This window comes from Nycticebus coucang, chromosome 6 (assembly GCF_027406575.1).
Source record: "Nycticebus coucang isolate mNycCou1 chromosome 6, mNycCou1.pri, whole genome shotgun sequence".
NCBI classification, from domain to species: Eukaryota; Metazoa; Chordata; class Mammalia; order Primates; family Lorisidae; genus Nycticebus; species Nycticebus coucang.
Genome location: NC_069785.1, coordinates 67,060,415 through 67,080,430, shown reverse-complemented (window position 1 = coordinate 67,080,430; position 20,016 = coordinate 67,060,415). Strand labels below are relative to the sequence as shown.

Sequence of the window (20,016 nt, the reverse complement as noted above, 5' to 3'; positions counted from 1 at the left end):
CGGCACCTGTGGCTCAGTGGATAGGGCACCAGCCCCATATACTGAAGGTGGCAGGTTCAAACCTAGCCCCGGCCAAACTGCAACAAAAAAATAGCCGGGTGTTGTGGGGGACACCTGTAGTCCCAGCTACTCGGGAGGCTGAGGCAAGAGAATTGCCTAAGCCCAAGAGCTGGACGTTGCTGTGAGCTGTGATGCCACAGCACTCTACCAAGGGTGACAAAGTGAGATTCTGTCTCTAAAAAAAAGAAAAAAAAGTTTGGGAAACTGATTACTTAACCTTTCATGTGTTTCTTCATCTATAAAATGGAAATAAAAAATATCCAGTTGTCATAAGGATTAAACAAATTCATACATATGAAGTATTTATTTATTTACTTAGTATTATTATTTTTTTGAGACAAGAGTCTCAAGCTGTCATCCTCAGTTAAGTGCTGTGGCGTCACAGCTCACAGCAACCTCCAACTCTTGGGCATAAGTGATTCTTTTGCCTCAGCCTCCCAAGTAGCTGGGACTACAATGCCCAACTATTTTTTGTTGCAGTTGTCATTGTTATTTAGCTGGCTTGGGCCAAGTTTGAACCTACTACCTTTGGTGTATATGGCTGGTGTTGTAACTACTGTGCTGCAGGCGCCAAGCCCATAAGAAGCATTTAGAGCAATGCTCAGTATTTAAAATAACTGGGCATCATGGTACTGGCACTGGTAGTCCCAGCTACCAGCGAAGCTGAGGCATGAGGATTGCTTGAGCCCAGGATTCTCAGGTTGCTGTGAGCTATAATGATGCCACAGAACTCTAACAAGGGTGACACAGTGAGACTCTGTCTCAAAAAAAATAATAATAATAAGCTATTTCCCATGGTGCACCCTGACCACCTTTTCTCTTCTGGTCCCAGGGGCTTTGGCAGCGGGTCATGGTGCACACATGGCCAAGTCCAAGAATCATACCACACACAACCAGTCCCAAAAGTGGCACAGAAATGGCATCAAGAAACCCCTATCAGGCTCGGCGCTTGTGGCTCAAGCGGCTAGGGTGCCAGCCACCTACACCTGAGCTGCCGGGTTCGAATCCAGCCTGGGCCCGCCAAACAACAATAACAGCTGCAACCAAAAAATTGCCAGGCGTTGTGGCGGATGCCTGAGGTCCCAGCTACTTGGGAGGCAGAGGCAGGAGACTCACTTGAGCCCAGGAGTTGGAGGTTGCTGTGAGCTGTGACACCACAGCACTCTACCCAGGGTGACAGCTTGAGGCTTTGTCTCAAAAAAAAAATAATAATAATAAAATAAACCCCTATCAAAAAGATATGAATCTCTAAAGGAGGTGGATCTCAAGTTCCTAAGGAACATGCGCTTTGTCAAGAAGCACAACAAGAAGGGCCTGAAGAAGATGCAGGCCAACAATGCCAAGGCCAAGAGTACATGCGGGGAAGCTTTCAAGGCCCTGGTAAAGCCCAAGGAGGTTAATACCAAGATTCCAAAGGGTGCCAGTGGCAAACTCAGTCGACTTGCCTACATTGCCCACACCAACTTTGGGAAGCGTCCTCCTGTGCTATTAGTACAAATAAACCTGAGGCAGGATTTATTAAAAAAATAAACAAATAAAATAATAAAATAAAATGAAATGAAATGAAATAAAATAAATAAAATAAGTGCTATCACCATCATCATCATTATTGGCAGATTAGTAAATTTAATAAAGGACTTATAAAAATAATTAAAATAAAAAAAGATCTGCTAAGTCCTAAAAAGAAAATGAAAAAAAAAAAACACAACAAAATAATTTACAAAAAGAGAATTTACAAAAGAAGAAATACAATTTGGTACAAAACATTTGAAAAATTATCCAGTTACTCTACTTCTCAAAATCTTCCCAGGAAAGAAAATAAATGCAAACAAATATGTATGCATAACAATGTGCACTGTAACATTATTTATATCTAAGAACTATCTTAAGCATAGAATTTTACAGATAATTCTTTTTCTCAGAGTCTTACTCTGTTGCCCTGGGTAGAGTGCCGTGGCATCATAGCTCACAGCAACCTCAAATTCGTAGGCTCAAGTGATTCTTTTGCCTCAGCTTCCCAAGTAGCTAGGACTATAGGTACCCACCACAGTGCCCAGCTATTTTTTTTTTTTTAAGAGATGGGTTCTTGGGCCAGGCACAGTGGTTTACGTCTGTAATCCTAGCACTCTGGGAAGCCAAGGCAGGTGGACTGCCTGAGCTGACAGGTTCCAGACCAGCCTGAACAAGAGCCAAGACCCGACCTCTATAAATATAGTTGGGTGTTGTGGTGGGAGTCTATAGTCCCAGCTACTCAGACGGCTGAGGCAAGAGAATCATTTGAGGGCAGCACCTGTGGCTCAAAGGAGTAGGGCGCCGGCCCCATATGCCAGAGGTGGCAGGTTCAAACTCAGCCCTGGCCAAAAAAAAAACTGGAAAAAAAAAAAAAAGAGAGAATCATTTGAGCCCAGGAGTTTGAGGTTGCTGTGAGCTATGATGTCAAAGCACTCTATTGAGGGCGACAAAGTGAGATTATGTCTCCAAAAAAAAAAAAAAAGGAGTCAGGGTCTTGTTCTTGCTCTTGCTCAGGCTGGTCTCAAACTCGTGTGCTCAAGCAATCCACCCACCTCAGCCTCTCAGAGTACTAGGATTTTTACAGAGAATTTTATTTTTTGAGACAGAGTCTCAAGCTGTCGCCCTGGGTGGAGTGCCATTGGGTCACAGCTCACAGCAACCTCAAACTCCTGGGCTTAAATAATTCTCTTGCCTCAGCCTCCCAAGTAGCTGGTACTACAGGTGCCCGCCACAATGCCCGGCTACTTTTTGTTGTTGCAGTTGTGGTTGTTTTAGCTGGCCCAGGCAGAGTTCAAATAGGTACACTGAAAACAGAACAAATGTGTAAAATATGTACACTGAAAACAAAATTTAAGAAAACCTAAAATAAAAGAGAGAGAAACTGTGGTCATGGATTGGAAGACAATGTAGTTAAGATGGCAATTCTCTCCAAATTTATTGCCAGATTCAATACAATCCCAATTAAAATCCCATCAGGCTGGGCGGCACCTGTGGCTCAAAGGAGTAGGGTGCCGGCCCCATATACGGGAGGTGGTAGGATCAAACCCGGCCCCGGCCAAAAACTGCAAAAAAAAAAAATAATCCCATCAGGCTCCCCTACAAAAACATAGACAAGCTGATTCTAAAATGTATATGAAAATGAAAAGATCTACACCAGCCAAAAGACTTTGAAAGAGAAGAGTAAAGTTGAAGGGTGCCATCTGACTTTAAAAACTTATTATAAAGCTGGGCATGGTGGCTCACACCTGTAATCCTAGCATTCTGGGAGGCCGATGGGGGTGGATTGCTGGAGCTCATGAGTTTGAGACTAGCCTGAGCAAAAGCGAGACCCTGTCTCTACAAGTAGTGGGTAATGTAGCAGGCCCCTGTAGTCCCAGAGACTTGGGAGCCTGCAGCAAGAGTAACTTTAGCCCAAGGAGTTGAGGTTACTGTGAGCTATGACCCATGAAACTCTATCATGGGTGACAAAGTGAGACACTGTCACAAAAAAAAAGAAAAAATTTAAATAACTAAATAAGATTTATTATAAAGTTGCCAGGCACAGTGGCTTACGCCTGTAATCCTAACACTTTGAGAAGCTGAGGCAGGCAGACTGCCTGAGCTCACAAGTTCGAGACCAGCCTGAGCTAAAGCAAGACCCCTGTCTCTAAAAAAATAGCTGGATAGTGTGGCAGGCACCTGTAGTCCCAGCTACTTGGAAGGTTAAGCCAAGAGAATTGCTTGGGCCCAAGAGTCTGAGGTTACTGTGTGCTATGATGTCACAGCACTCTACTGTGAAGTAGAGTGAAGTAAGTGAAACTCTGTGCCCCCCCCAAAAAAAATTTATTATGAAGTTTTAGTAATCAAGACAATGTTAGAAGTGTCATTAAGGTAGATAAATGAAATCAAAATAGAGTGTCCAGAAAGTTTGTTTACTAATATATTCCAAGCAAGTAGAGAATTGCATGGTATACAGTAAGCCATCAACAAACATGTTGAATTATTTTAAGTGCACAAAGATACAGCTGAAAACCTTATTAAATATATTGAATTCCTTTCTTTAAAAATGCTGGTTGTAACCAAATTAACTGATTTCATAACCCGCTAATGAGTCAAAATCTGCAATTCATGAGGACGGTGGAGACTTACATAGAGTTAAGTGCTATGTCAGTCATATGAAGCCATGTGCAGAATAGGCCAATAAATAAACAGGAGGAAAGAAGAAAAGAAATATGAAATGTATTTATGACTGTCTCCTGAAGCCTTCACAATAACTTTTCCACTGACTTACCTTAGAGTGGATTTCGTTTCCTTGTAACCTGATTATTCCTAACATAACCTAACCTGATTATTCCTAACATAACCTTAATCCAATCCCTATGATATAATATTGTGTTTTTGTTTTCATTCTTTATTTTTCTCCTGAGCTACAGAGCAATGCTAGGCAAATCCACATAGCTGTGGGATGTTTGCCCAACAACAATTTCCTGACAATTTCAACAATTTCAAAGCCCTAAGCTCCATATGACTGTCTTTTTGGCAGCACTACCACTTATAAACTGAGGAAGCATTTCCACATCACCTTATTTTTTCAAAGATTTTGTTTAATTTTGTTTAATTCTGAAAACTTCATCTCAAGTAGACTGTTTTGCCACATAGAAAGAATAATGTTCTAAGAATTTCTCTTCAAGGATTCTAAGTAGTACACTAACTAAAAGCACATTTACTAATGTCTATTAATTCATCAATCTATAATGAAAAAGCATACAATTTAATAGCTATTTGACGTAGTGTTGTTTCTTTGGCATTTGATTTGTTTTGTTAAAGTGCCCATAGAACTACTGTAAAGTGACACCTTTCTAACTTCCCTTGTTTCCTTGATCTCAAACATAATACTGACCATTTCTAAGTGTAATGGTAAAATGAGCAATTCTGCAATTCTCTGGTTTGTGAGGTGAATCTGAAGGCTATTTTGTTTATAGGTATTAAAAAACTCAAATCTTTTTCTGTTAAAATGGGATGTTTCATGGTGAAGATCAATGTAGTTTGCTTGGAACCATTTCTTCTGAATATACCTTTTGCACATAAGCAAATTATACTGGGGAAGAGAAATCATTGGGGAATACACATTTGCAATTGAGCGTCTTCATCAGGTCATTGTGAACTGAATAATTAATTATGAATTTATTTTTTTCTCTTGCTACTTGGTTTGTGAGGTGAATCTGATGACTTTTCAGATTGAATCAAGAAGTAGTCTACTTAGCCCAAACACCAAAATAGTACCTACCTGGTGAGCATTCACTAAATATTTGTCCAGTAAATGAACCTAATAAATGGCTTTACAAATGGATAGAGGTAATGCCACTATCTTCCTGAATAACTTGGTTTTAAGAAGTGCTTTCTTTGAGGTAGAGGCAAATTTTATTGTTCTTTAAGCACAGGGTCTAACTTCCTAAATTTTCAAAAGCCTAGAAGGCAAAGCACTCTTCTTTACCAATTGCCATGCCAATTCTACATATAATTATTAGGGCAACTGTAGTCACACACTTTAATTTACTCTTTGATTATGTTATTCTAACATAAATGTACAGGCCTATAAAGACAAGGCTTTCAAACATCCAGAAAACCAAAAGAGCCAAAAATCCAGATCAAATACATCCTATCCTCAAAAGTTTCATAAGGGGTCAGGCATGAGCTATCTGGGAAGGCTGAGGCAGGAGGATCACTTAGGCCCAGAAGTTGAGGCTGTAGTGAGATATGATCATGGCACTGTACTTTTATCACTGGCCTGGATGATAAAGTGAGACTCTGTCTCCAAAACAAAACAAAATGCAAAAATATAATTGAATGAGATAAGTGCAGTATTAACACCATGATTGTCTATGCAGAAAATCCTAGGAAATCTAAAACAAAACAACTACTAGAAATGAGAACTAATTCTGGCTTGGCGCCCATAGTTCAGTGAGTAGGGTGCTGGCCATATACACCAAGGCTGACGGGTTCAAATCCGGCCAGGGCCTGATAAACAACAATGACAACTGCAACAACAAAAAAAATAACTGGGCATTACAGATGGCGCTTGTAGTCCCAGCTATTTAGGAGGCTGAGGCAAGAGAATCACTTAAGCCCAAGAGTTTGAGGTTGTTGTGAGCTGTGATGTGATGGCACTCTACCAAGGGCAGCAAATTGAGATTCTGCCTCAAAAAAAAAAAAACAACAAAAAACTAATTCTATTGATATATGAGCATATACAAAAATCGACTGCATTCTATGTATTAGTAGCAAATAAATGGAAAACAAAATTTTAAAAATACCATTTATAATAGAATCAAAAAGCATGTAAAATTAAAATCACAATGAGGTATGTTCTACTGAACACTGACTAGAACGTTCAGCCATTTAAAAAGACAATGTCAAGGGCTGGCAAGGATTTACAACAACTACAACTCTCATACATTGGTAGTAAGAGTGTAAAAGGGTGCAATCACTCAGGAAAACATTTTGCCAGTTTTTTACAATGTTAAATATTCATTTATCATACAACCAGTAATTCTACTCTTGAGTATTTATCCAATAAAAATGAAACCCTATGTCCATATAAAACCTTGTATACACAGATCTTCACAGCTTTATTCATAAAAGACACAAATCAGAAATAATTGAACTTTCCTCCAACTGAGGAAAAGATAAACAAAGTGATACAACTATACAATGAAATAGTACTTGGCAATAAAAGAAAACAAACTGCTAACACATGCAACAACATGGAGAATTTTCAAGTGTGTTATACAGAGTGAAAGAAGCTAGACACAAAAAAGTACTCACTGTATGATTCCTTTAATACATAATCTAAAATAGGAAAACACAATCTATAATGCTAGAAATCAGTGAGTGGTTGACTGCAATGAAGGAGATGGTGGGGGAGAAGGCTGTCTGCAAAGAGATTCAAAGGACCTTTTGAGGAAATCAAAATGTGGTGGTCAAAGAGGTGCATCCATTTTCAAAAGGCATCAATCTATACACTTAAAATCAGTGATTTTCATTGTATGTATTATAATGTTATAATGAAGTCTGACAATTAAGGTCACAAACTTGCCACCCTGCACTTATGCTGGCAGCACCATACAAACAACTTGGTACAGTTTCATAACCTTGGTATATCTGTCTTACAGCTGTGTTCTTGTTCACATGCAGTAGTGTCTTGCTGAGTGGTGTTCATTAATGTTGTGTGTTTTTGTGTGCCACTAGGAAAGTGTCAGAGCTTGAATTAGAGCAATGAACAAATGTTCATAAATTTCTTATTAAATTTAGCAAGAGAAGAGGTGAAATCAGGGACATGTTAGTTCAAATTTATGAAGATAATGTCATAAAAACAATGGCAGTGTACAAATGGATTAAACCTTTTTCTGCGGGGAGAGAAAGCCTCACTGATGAAGAAAGATCTGGGTGGCAAATAATAAGCTCAACTGACAAAAACATTGCAAAAATTCATGGAACTGTATATCAAAATCATCACATGACTATGAAAAGCATCCTAGACCAAGTAAACACAGAGAACTATGAAAATCTTAGTTTAAAATCTTGGTCAATAACTCATGGCTCTTGCTTTACGACAATGTACCAGCTCAAACCACTGCTGACTGTAAGCTGTGCTATTCCGTTGTATAGATATTTATTTATCTATTCACCAGCTGAAGAAAAGGTAGATTATTTCTAGTTTGGGGCTTTTACAAACACCCTCCCTACTCACCTAATTTGGCCCCCAATGACTTTTTCTTTACCCAACAATAAAGGAAGTACTGAAAGGAAGACATTTTTATGACATTCAGAACATCAAGGGTAATATGACAACAGCTTTGATAGCCATTCCAGTAAAAGAGTGTCCCAATTCCCTTTTATCAAGATTAAGTTGCAAAAGATGAAAGAAACAGACAGGAGAGACACAAAGTGGGTTTCTAGTCTCACTTAATCTTGCTAAGTAGCCAGTCTTAATCTTTTATACCTACTAAACAGAATGGCAAAACCCATAAGCACACAATTCTTTCATAATACTGAAACCATTGCTTTTGTAATTGTCCAATATCTATGGGCCACCTTGAAACATGCAGCACAACACCTACAACTTGATGATCTGACAACAGAGGAAAGAGTACTGGCTTGCAATCCAGAGACTAAAAACTAAATGCTCTTTAACAACAAATGTACCTGTCTTGTATTCCTAGCTCAAGGCTTTCATGCTAGACTGTTAAGAAGCGTTTTGTTTATTGAGGGCTTAGAGGATTTAAGAGAAGGGATTAGTCCTGATTTTGCTATTGAGAGAACTCTGGACAAAGTCTGACAGCAACTCCTGGCCTGGGAAAGGGGTTTCAAATGAGGCTATAGAAGAAACCAGATCTTCTTCATGAACTAAAAAGAATGCTGCCTGCTGTTTCAACACAAAGGAAGAAAACCCAGCCTAACAACATACCTCAGCATCATTTGTCTGGTTGAACTATGAGCCAAAAATCACATTCTGCACAAAATCTGGTTACCCCAAACTGGCAAATATATAAAGCACATCAAATTATATTACAATAGGCCCTGAGGTGTTTTCAAATAGTTTGATTTTGTCAGACTTTGGTTTTAAAGAATATTATTTGGAATAAATGAACCCAGTGCTCAAGTTGAAAATCTTTCTGCTCCATGGAATTTTTTTGTTGTTGTTTATAAGAGGACTAAGAGTCAGTCAATGAGCATTTATGAAAATAACTACTTGGCCAGGCATGGTGGCTCATGCCCATAATCCTAGCACTCTGAGAGGCTGAGGCAGGTGGATTGCCTGAGCTCAGGAGTTTGAGACCAACCTGAGTAAGAGCAAGACCTCATCTTTACTAAAAAGAGAAAAACAAGCCAGGTGTTGCGGTAGGCACTTATAGTTCCATCTACTCAGCAGGCTGAGGCAAGGGATGTGTTAAGTCGTGTGGAACCTAAGAGAAAGATGATATAATAAGATTATATACTATGGTGTGACAAATACTATGACACAAATATGTACAGGAAATAAGGACTTCCCAGAGTAAAACTTCAATTGATTCTCAAAGTAGAACTAGAAGTTATTTGATCCAAAAAGGCAGGGAAAGGTGTTCTATGCAGAGAAATAAAGTATATACAAAGGCATAATGATATGAAACAATGCTACATACAAAGTACAAAACCCCATGGCATGTCTAGGGAACTGACATGCATCTATGTACCTGAAATAAAGGAGGAATGGTAGAAGATTAAATTAGTAGGGGGAAATTGGGATGGAATTCTGAAGGGCATGTGTCTTATAATTAAGGAACTAAAATTTAGTCCAGAATGTTATATAAAATAACCCAGATTTTAAGCCGGAGTGTGATATAATACTTTCATTTTAGAAAGATAATCAGGAAGCAAAACAGAGAACGGACTGGAGAGATGCTAGACTGGAAGCCAGAGAACTGGGAAGCAGCTGGAATGATTCAGGTTAAAAGGGATAAAGGTCAGCAGGGCATGATGGTTCATGCCTATTGTCCTAGCAGTCTGGGAGGCTAATCCAGGAGGATTGCTTAAAGCCAGGAATTTAAGATCAACCTGAGCAAGAGGTTGATCTCTACAAAAAATAGAAAAATTAGCCAAGCCTGGTGGTGCACACCTGTAGTCTCAGCAACTGGGGAAGCTGAGGCAGCAGGATCACTTGATCTCATGTATGCTAAGTTGCAGCAAGCTATGATGAGGCTGCTGCACTCCAGCCTGGGCAAGAGTGGAACCAAACCAAAAAACAAAAACCAACTTGATGGCTGGTCGTGGTGGTTCACGCCTATATTCCTAGCACTCTAGGAGGCTGAGGCGGGTGGATTGCTTGAGCTCATGAGTTAGAGACCAGCCTGAGGAAAAAGCAAGACCCCATTTCTACTAAAAATAGAAAAACTGAGGCAAGAGGATTGCTTGAGCCTGAGTTGGAGTTTGCTGTGAGCTGTGATGCCACAGCACTCTACCCAAGGCAATAGTTTAAGATTCTGTCTCAAAACAAAAACAAACAAACAAAAAAAACCTGATGAGGTCCAAATAAAGCAGAGAAAGTATGGAGTGAAGAAGAAAGGATATTTTTAAAAAGGAATCATCCACAGGACATATGACTTCTAGATAAATGAAAAGGAGAGAATATAAGATAATTTTGTTTCAGCCTTACCAATTGAGTGGTTGGTGCATTAAGCATTGCCAAGATATAAAATATCAATAAATAATCAGGTTTAGGTAGAAAGATAAAAACTGTTTGACACGCTGATTAAAATACACTGAGTATTATTGTACTGTAGCACTCAAAAGTTTGAGAGGTGAACATTTAAATCTTGCACAGAAAATACATACTAGGGAATAGGTGGTGGGTTCGTCTTTCTTAGCAAGACCTACTTTTAAAAGGGATAAAAAGGTCCCACTGAAGGAAGAAAAATTTTAGTTAGGAGTAGGCAAGGACAAGAGAAGGGATTCTACCTAGATAATAATTCTCTTTGTATAAAATCTGTTATAGTCCCAGTGCAATTCATTTGCAAGTGTTCCCACTCTACCAAGTATTCTCCTTCCAGGAAAATTCAATGCTTTTTTTTTGCAGTTTTTGGCCGGGGCTGGGTTTGAACCCGCCACCTCTGGCATATGGGGCCAGCGCCCTACTCCTTTGAGCCACAGGTGCCGCCCAAAATCCAACTCTTTTTTTTTTTTTGAGACAGAGCCTACCACAACACCTGGCTATTTTTTTTGTTGCAGTTGTCACTGTTGTTTAGCATGCCAGGGCTAGGTTTGAACCTGCCAGCCTCAGTGTATGTGGCTGGTGCCCTAACCACTGAGCAAGGAGCACTGAGCCAAAAATCCAACTCTTTCTGCTTTTCCATATATCCTATTGATGGAGAAGAGGAAGGGAACTAAAATGGATTTTGTTTTGCTGTTAGAAGTTTTCAACTATACATTAAAAACTTATTTCATAAGATAAATGATCTATTCTGGATTGCTAAACACAAAGTTATTAGCAATTGACAAAAGAAAAGGTATGTTTACAACACACCCAACAGGAATCTGGGGTCACTGGGATGGGGGTACAAAACTTGTGACCTAAAAATATAAAAAAAATTGTGGCCTCCCTACAAATAAATGCCCTACATATGAAGAAGAAAAAAATTATAAAATGTATATGATGGGTACGTGGGTGATCATTGTATAATTCTTTCAACTATATGTTTGAAAAATTGCCTAAAAAAACATTGGGAAAAAATTTTAAAGGTAGTTAATATTGCCTTAAACTTGAGTCTTCTCTTTTGTCTAGCCCTCTCACCCCCACCATTCATCACAAACTCCTGCATACTCCTTTCTCTCCAAGAACACATGCTCTAGAGAACAGAGAATATAAGGAGGGGAGAAAAGAATCTTTTCCCTATCATAAAAGTATAGGAGATTTGCAAAGAACTAGCATAACAAACCAGCTAGTAATAAAAATGTTCACTTTACAGATAATAGTTTAAAAACTTAAATTTGGCCGTACCTGTAGCTCAGGGGGCAGGACGCCAGACACACACTGAGGCAGGTGGGTTCAAACCCAGCCCGGGCCAAAAACTACAAAAAAAAAAAAAAATAGCTGGGCTTTGTGGTAGGCGCCTATAGTCCCAGCTACTTGGGAGGCTGAGATAAGAGAATCACTTGAGCCCAAGAATTTGAGATTGCTATGTGCTGGGATTCCACGGTACTCTACCCAGGGCAACAGCTTGACTCTGTCTGAAAAAAAAAATAAATAAAATAAAACTTCAATTTGAAAGAAAATAAAAAAACAAAAACTTAAATTTGTAAAACTCTCTGACCTCTGCCTATGACCAAATTTACTAATATACTCTATGATGAGCCACTTTTACAAACTGTAAAACCAGTCTATGAACTAAAGCAAAAGCATAAAACATTTTGGTAAAGAACAATTATTTTTCATTTCCAAAAAACTTAAATTACCAAGATGGTAAAAGTTTGTGCTGACAATCAAGTCTCTTAACAAGTGACTTAAAGATCTAACAGTAGATCCCAATGCACTGTTAGAACAACTCACTACTAGGAATATTTCTTTTCTTTTATTTTATTTTTTATTTTTTTTGTAGAGACAGAGTCTCACTTTATGGCCCTCGGTAGAGTGCCATGGCATCACACAGCTCACAGCAACCTCCAACTCCTGGGCTTAAGCGATTCTCTTGCCTCAGCCTCCCGAGTAGCTGGGACTACAGGTGCCCGCCACAATGCCCAGCTATTTTTGGTTGCAGTTCAGCCGGGGCCGGGTTTGAACCCGCCACCCTCGGTATATGGGGCTGGCACCCTACCGACTGAGCCACAGGCGCCGCCCTACTAGGAATATTTCTAAGGGAAATCTAATCCATCTGAAAATTTTTTCACCTCCTAATGCAACAAAGAAAGGAGATTAGCTTAACCAGAACACTACAGAGTATGCATTCTCAATGAAGGAGTTATTACCCCTGGGGTGGGGGTGGGGGGATCATACTTCAATGATTTCTGTTTTGCCAAAGGGCCATAGTACATAAACATTTCTTCTTCCTAAAGAAATTCTATCTACTTTTTGAGTTTACTTTCTATATAAACCTGCTCCAAAGATGTCAGCCACTAATGTTTCCCTTCTTTAATCACTTATCTGTGTTAAATAAGCTATCACATAATTGTGTAGTATAATTCTAATATTTTATGAGTCTGGTCTACCCGATAAGAGGGTATACTTCTTTTTTTTTTTTTTTTTGTAGAGACAGAGTCTCACTTTACTGCCCTTGGTAGAGTGCCGTGGTGTCACACAGCTCACAGCAACCTCCAGCTCTTGGGCTTATGTGATTCTCTTGCCTCAGCCTCCCGAGCAGCTGGGACTACAGGCGCCCGCCACAACGCCCAGCTATTTTTTTGTTGTTGCAGTTTGGCTGGGGCTGGGTTTGAACTCACCACCCTCGGCATATGGGGCCGGCGCCCTACTCACTGAGCCACAGGCGCCGCCCAAGAGGGTATACTTCTTTAACATGTACGGTGGTTTCTACTCTCAAAATACAAAAATTGCGTCACTCGAGGTTCTTAGTTGCTTACAGAAACCAACTCTGGCTGATTTAAGCAAAAGATGTACCATTAGTGGTTGACTCACAGAACTCCCAGGAACTCTGAAGAATCAGGCTCAGAAAACAAGCAGGAATAGGAAGAGCCCATGCAAGCCAAAGTCACTTCTAAAATCACGCTATAGAATCAGATTGGTAAGGACTCAGCTGGCTTCATCACTGAACAAGTGATGCCACTGTCACCATTATTACCTTAACCAATTTTCCACTGTCCCTTACCATCAGAAACTGATCTGAAACTGATTGAGATTCAGAGATGAAAAACCTAGCAGGTGAAGCTTAGGTCAAGGTCTCAAACTCTTATTGCTAAGAAAGCTGTAAAAGGAAGCCATCTGGTATTTTCAGATTTTATAGTAAACACTGGACATTTAAAGTAAGGAACTTCTCTAACAGAAGCTCAGCTAATGGGTAAGAAAAAAAAGACAAATGCTTATTATATGTATTGCATTATTCCATCTTCCAAAGTATTAAAGGCACTTCTATGGAAAATACTACCTTCCAAATAAAAGCACAGTATCCTAGGAGAAAAGAAAAATTGTATTTAATCAAATAACAAGTAGGTCCAAAGAAGTTATAGCAATTATTCACAGAAAAATCGTGCTGTCTGACCTTTTTTCAGTAACTCATATCTAAATACTAATTACCATCTAGTTAAAGCCACAGCAATTGTGTACAAACAGAAACACAGGGATAAATAATTCTGTACTAAAATGGAAAAGATTAATTTGGTAAAGAAAAAACTCTATTAGCCCTCTTACAATTCCATCCATGATTTTAAAAGATTTGTATGTCAGGCAATGGGGGGATACATATAGAAGCCCAGAGTCTAATTATAGAAAACAGACACATGAAAACGACTGAATGTATTGCAATGAAATGTTACAGATACTAAATGCTGCCACAGAGGAATCAAAGGAAAGACGCCAGGGTGAGGTAGGGTGGAATAGACACAAAGTTAGAAAAGAATTTCAAAAAAAAGAAAACAACTATGGGGCGGCACCTGTGGCTCAGTCGGTGAGGCGCCGTCCCCATATACCGAGGATGGCGGGTTCAAGCCCGGCCCCGGCCAAATTGCAGCCAAGGAATGGCCGGGCGTTGTGGCGGGCGCCTGTGGTCCCAGCTGCTCCGGAGGCTGAGGCAAAAGAATCGCTTAAGCCCAGGAGTTGGAGGTTGCTGTGAGCTGTGTGAGGCCACGGCACACTCTACCGAGGGCCATAAAGTGAGACTCTGTCTCTAAAAAAAAAAAAAAAGGGGGGCGGCACCTGTGGCTCAGTGAGTGGGGCAAAGGCCCCATGTGCCAAGGGTGGCGGGTTCAAACCCAGCCCCGGCCAAACTGCAACAACAACAACAACAAAAAAAAATAGCCGGGTGTTGTGGTGGGCGCCTGTAGTCCCAGCTGCTCGGGAGGCTGAGGCAAGAGAATCGTGTAAGCCCAAGAGTTAGAGGTTGCTGTGAGCCGTGTGACGCCACGGCACTCTACCCAAGGGAGGTACAGTGAGACTCTGTCTCTACAAAAAAAAAAAGAAAACAACTATGGACTATACTGAGTACTGAAGAAAAGGATTTTTTGGATGAGGTTTTTCTTAAGCATCTTAAATGATAAGATGACTAGTTAGTAGGAAAAAAAAAATTAAGGGGAAGAGGAAGAATAAAATATCACTTCAATATAAGATAGTCCTAGTTGTATTTTATCATTCAAAACGCTGTTTTAAAAAAGAGGTGAAAGGGCGGTGCCTGTGGCTCAAGGAGTAGGGCGCCGGTCCCATGTGCCGGAGGTGGCGGGTTCAAACCTAGCCCCGGCCAAAAACCATTTTTTGGGTGGCGCCTGTGGCTCAAGGAGTAGGGCGCTGGTCCCATATGCCGGAGGTGGTGGGTTCAAACCCAGCCCCGGCCAAAAAAAAAAAAAAAAGAGGTGAAAATAGGGGGTGGCGCTTGTGGCTCAGTGAGTAGGGCACTGACCCCATATACTGAGGGTGGCAGGTTCTAACCTGGCCTCGGCCAAACTGCAACAAAAAAATAGCTGGGCATTGTGGCGAGCACCTGTAGTCCCAGTTACTTGGGAGGCTGAGGCAAGAGAATTGCTTAAGCCCAAGAGCTAGAAGTTGCTGTGAGCTGTGATGCCACAGCATTCTACCCAGGGTGACAAAGTAAGACTCTTGTCTCTTAAAAAAAAAAAAAAAAAAAAAAACAGAGAAAATAAAAGCCTGTATAAATGCATATCAAATACAAATGAAGAGATGCCAGGCAAGTTAGATCAACGAGATTTATTCTCCTAAAAGCAAATCAAAATGTGGGTGTGGTAGACTGCCCCCTCACCTACCCACCCCTCCAAAAAAAAGTATCACAAATTCTACCTCTTCTGGAATCCACACACTTGGAATTCTCTCTCCAAGATATGGTATTCTATTTATCTCTTGAATCTGTGCTGGCCATGTGACTTGGCTTTAGCCAGTAAAAGGTAACAGGAAAAAAGTTGTGTCAATTCTCTGCTTGAGCTTCAAGAGGCCTCGAACACATCCTACACTTGCTGCTGTTGGGGAGGAAGATTACCAGCAGCAAGTGAATAACCTTGATATAGTTCGTTGAAGGATAAGAGATCACAGGAGAAGGTGGCTCAGTTGTCACAAGGTAAGCCAAGTGGGGTCTGGATCACCAGAACCAATTACAGTTACGTGTTCCTTAAAGACAGAGGATATATTCTGAGAATGTATCTAGGTCTGTTGTTGTGTGAACATCATGGAGTGTACTTACACAAACCTAGATAGTTACACACCTAGGTTATGTGGTACAGCCTAATGCTCCCAGGCTACGAAGTACCTGTACGGCATGGCAACTATACAAGTAACACAAAAGATACATCTTTGTGTGGCCAAACATATCTAAACCTAGAAAAAGGAAGGCAAAAATACAACATCAAAGATAAAAAACGGCACACCTGTATAGGGTACTTACATAGTCTGCAAGTTGCTCAGGGCAAGTCAGTGAGTAGGAAGGGAACGTAAGGCCTAAGCCATTACTGTGCACTACAACAGACTATATAAACACTGTACACTTTAGCTAACTAAACTTGCAAAAACAATTTTTTTCTTCAGTGGTAAGTTAACTTTAGCTTTCTATAACTTTTTTTTTTCTTTTTTGAGACACTCTTACTTTGTTGCCTTCAGTAGAGTGCTTGGGCTTAAGCGATTCTCTTGCCTCAGCCTCCCAAGTAGCTGAGACTACAGGTGCCTGCCACAATACCCAGCTATTTTTGGACATGGGATCTCGCTCTGGCTCAGGCTGGTCTCAAACCCATGAGCTCAGGCAATCCAGACACCTCGGCCTCCCAAGTGCTGGCTGGGATTACAGGCATGAGCCACCACTCCCGGCCTAACTGTTCTACTTTATAAACTTTAACATTTCAAAAAACTTTGGAGCGGTGCCCATAGCACAGTGGTTATAGCACCAACCACATGCACAGAACGTGGCAGGTTCAAACCTAACCCAGGCTAGCTAAACATCAATGACAACGGCAACAAAAAATAGCCGGGCGTTATGGCAGGCACCTGTAGTCCCAGCTACTTGGGAGGCTAAGGCAAGAGAATCGCTTAAGCCCCCCAAAAAGAGTTTGAGGTTGCTGTGAGCTGTGACACTACAGCACTCTACCAAGGGCAACATAGTGATATTCTTGTCTCAAAAAATAAATAAATAAATAAAATTTTATTCTGGTGTGGTGGTTCACACCTGTAATCCTAGCACTCTGAGGTGGATGGATCGCCTGAGATCAAGACTTCAAGACCACCCTAAGAAAGAACAAGCCCCGTCTCCAAAAAATAGCCGGGTGTTGTGGCAGGCGCCTATAGTCCCAGCTACTCAGGAGGCTGAGGTAAGAGGATCAATCACTTGTGCCCAAGCATTTGAGGTTGCTTTGAACTATGACGCCATGGTTCTCTACCAAGGATGACAAAATAAGACTGTGTCTCAAAAAAAAAAAAAAAGAAAAAGAAAGAAAAAAATTTTTGAGGGCGGCACCTGTGGCTCAGTGAGTAGGGCACCGGCACCATATACCAAGGGTGGCAGGTTCAAACCGGGTCCCGGCCGATCTACAACAACAACTACAAAAAATTTCGATTCTTTGCTAATATAACTTAGCTGAAAATGAATTGCACAGCTGTACAAAAATATTTTCTTTCTTTATTTCCTTATCCTATCAGCTTTTTTTCTATTTAAAATTTTTTTCATTTTATTGTTTAAACTTTTTTGTTAATAACTAAGACACAAATACACACATTAGCCTAAGCCTATAAAAAGGTCATGAATTTTTCAGCTCCAATGAGACCACCATATTATATACTCTCTGGTTCATTATTATTATTATTATTGTTTTTGAGACAGAGTCTCTCTGTTTGTGGCCCTTGATAGAGTGCCATGGCATCACGGCTCATGCCAACCTCAAACTCTTGGGCTTAAGCAATTCTCTTGCCTCAGCCTCTCAAGTAGCTGGGACTACAGGTACCCACCACATGCCCGGCTAGTTTTTGGTTGTAGTTGTTATTGTTGTTTGATAGGCCCTGGGCTGGGTTCGAACCCGTCAGCTCTGGTGTATGTGGCTGGTCCCCTAGCTGCTGAGGTACAGGCAACAAGACCAGTATGTAATTTCTAAAGCAGAGAACTGATGAATAAGAATCTTTAGATTTCTTCATCAACATATTTCTGAAAATGTCCAACACTCTTGTAATATTAAAAAACAAAATGGGGGGCGGTGCCTGTGGCTCAGTTGGTGGGGCGCTGGCCCCATATATGGAGGGTGGCGGGTTCGAACCCAGTCCCGGCCAAACTGCAACCAAAAAATAGCCGGACGTTGTGGCGGGCGCCTGTAGTCCCAGCTACTTGGGAGGCTGAGGCAAGAGAATCGCTTAAGCCCAGGAGTTGGAGGTTGCTGTGAACTGTGTGAGGCCACGGCACTCTACCGAGGGCCATAAAGTGAGACTCTGTCTCTACAAAAAAAGAAAAAAAAAAATGGGTGAAAGGTGCTCTGAAGAGAACAAATGCTCAAAATCTCATTAATGGTAGAGTAGTTAAATGAATTATGATATATTCTCATAATGAACTATATTATATTGATTAAAGTGAACATACTACAACTACATGCAATTACATATATGACCCTCACATGCTCAGAGGGTGACCCTCACAACCTTCATTTATATAAAAATTAAACACAGTAAAACTAATGAAGGCAGCACTGTGGTTAGTCTTAGGAGGTTTCTGACTCAAAGAGGGCATGAGGGAAGTTTCCAGGAACTAGTGATATTTCTAGATCTGGGTGCTGGTTACAAGAACATGTTCAAATTGTGAAACTTCATTGAGCCATAAGCTTATATCTAGTGTAATTTTTTTTTTTTTTGGTTTAACAAAAAAAAATTTAAGTATATATTATTCTACATAATTTTTTTTCCTTTTTTTTTTTTTTTTTTTCAGTTTTTGGCTGGGGCTGGGTTTGAACCTGCCACCTCCAGCATATGGGGCTGGCGCCCTACTCTGTTGAGCCACAGGCGCCGCCCTATTCTACATAATTGACAATTATTACTCCCACATATTTGTATTATTGTACCCCCAGAATGTTATTAAATTTTCAAAAGTACACAAAAATAGAATAGTATAAATTGTTGTATTTCAAATGGCACCTCTACTAATCTTTTAGTTTAACATTTCTTAGTCAAATCTACAGTTCCCATTTCCCTAGTCAACCCCTTTCCAGCACAAATATGACCACTTATTAACCAAATACAATTCTGGGGGAAAAAAATCCCCCAAACAGAAACAAACATGGTTTAAGTCCATATGCATAGGACATCTTCTACAGCAGCAGTTCTCAACCTGTGGGTCATGACCCCTTTGGACTGTATTTAAAGGTTCGTGGCATTAGGAAGGTTGAGAACCATTGTCCTACAGCCTTTACTGGACTCAAAAGAATCTTCCGCCTGTAGCTCAAGGAGTAGGGTGCCGGTCCCATATGCTGGAGGTGCTGGGTTCAAACCCAGCCCCGGCCAAAAACCACAAAAAAAAAAAAAAAGAATCTTCCTACGTGCTGATTTCCAGAAGAATGGGGATTGGGGATTCAGGTAGCTCATTTATGTACAATCAAAACTAGACTCTCCTTTTAAAATGAATAAACTGAGGCTTGGCTTGGTGGCTCACGCCTATAATCCTAAACGCTCTGGGAGGCTGAGGTGGGTGGATTGCCTGAGGTCAGGGGTTGGAGACCAGCCTGAGCAAGAACAAGACCCCTGTCTCTAAAAATAGGTGGGTGTTGTGGTAGGCGCCTGTAGTCCCAGCTACTTGGGAGGCTGAGGCAAGAGAATGGCTTAAGCCCAAGAGCTTAAGGTTGCTGTGAGCTGTGACACCACAGCACTTTACCAAGGGCAACCAAGTAAGACTCTGTCTCAAAAAATAAATTAAATAAATAAATAAAATGAATAAACTAAAATATAAGAAAATCTAACTAGAATTTGTAGGCAGATAGTTAAGAAAGACTGATCAGAGAAAATAGGATAGTTGTTGGGAGGTCTACAGCAGCACAATTATTTATACTTTTTTATAGTAACTGAAAAACAAAGCATTGAAAAATTAGCATTCTTTCCTACAGCAGGAATCTCCCAGTAAAAATCTGGGAGATGGCAAACTGGTGGTGGTGGTACACACCTATAATCCTAGCTACTCAAGAAGGAGAGGCAAGAGAATCACTTGAATTTAAGAGTTTGAGGCCAGCCTCAGCAACATAGCAAGACTGTTCTCTTAGGGACAAAAAACACAAAACAACTACAATGGACAAATTCAAAAGAATCAATGG

The 20,016-nt window shown here is 40.5% G+C and overlaps 1 protein-coding gene and 1 pseudogene across 2 annotated transcripts in view; one reads left to right on the top strand and one right to left on the bottom strand.

The window, feature by feature from the left end:
- The window catches only part of ZNF609 (zinc finger protein 609), a 261,907-nt gene that overhangs the window by 159,949 nt on the left and 81,942 nt on the right, over positions 1-20,016 (bottom strand). The window lies entirely within an intron of this gene.
- LOC128589520 (uncharacterized) lies at positions 11,091-11,209 on the top strand (annotated as a pseudogene).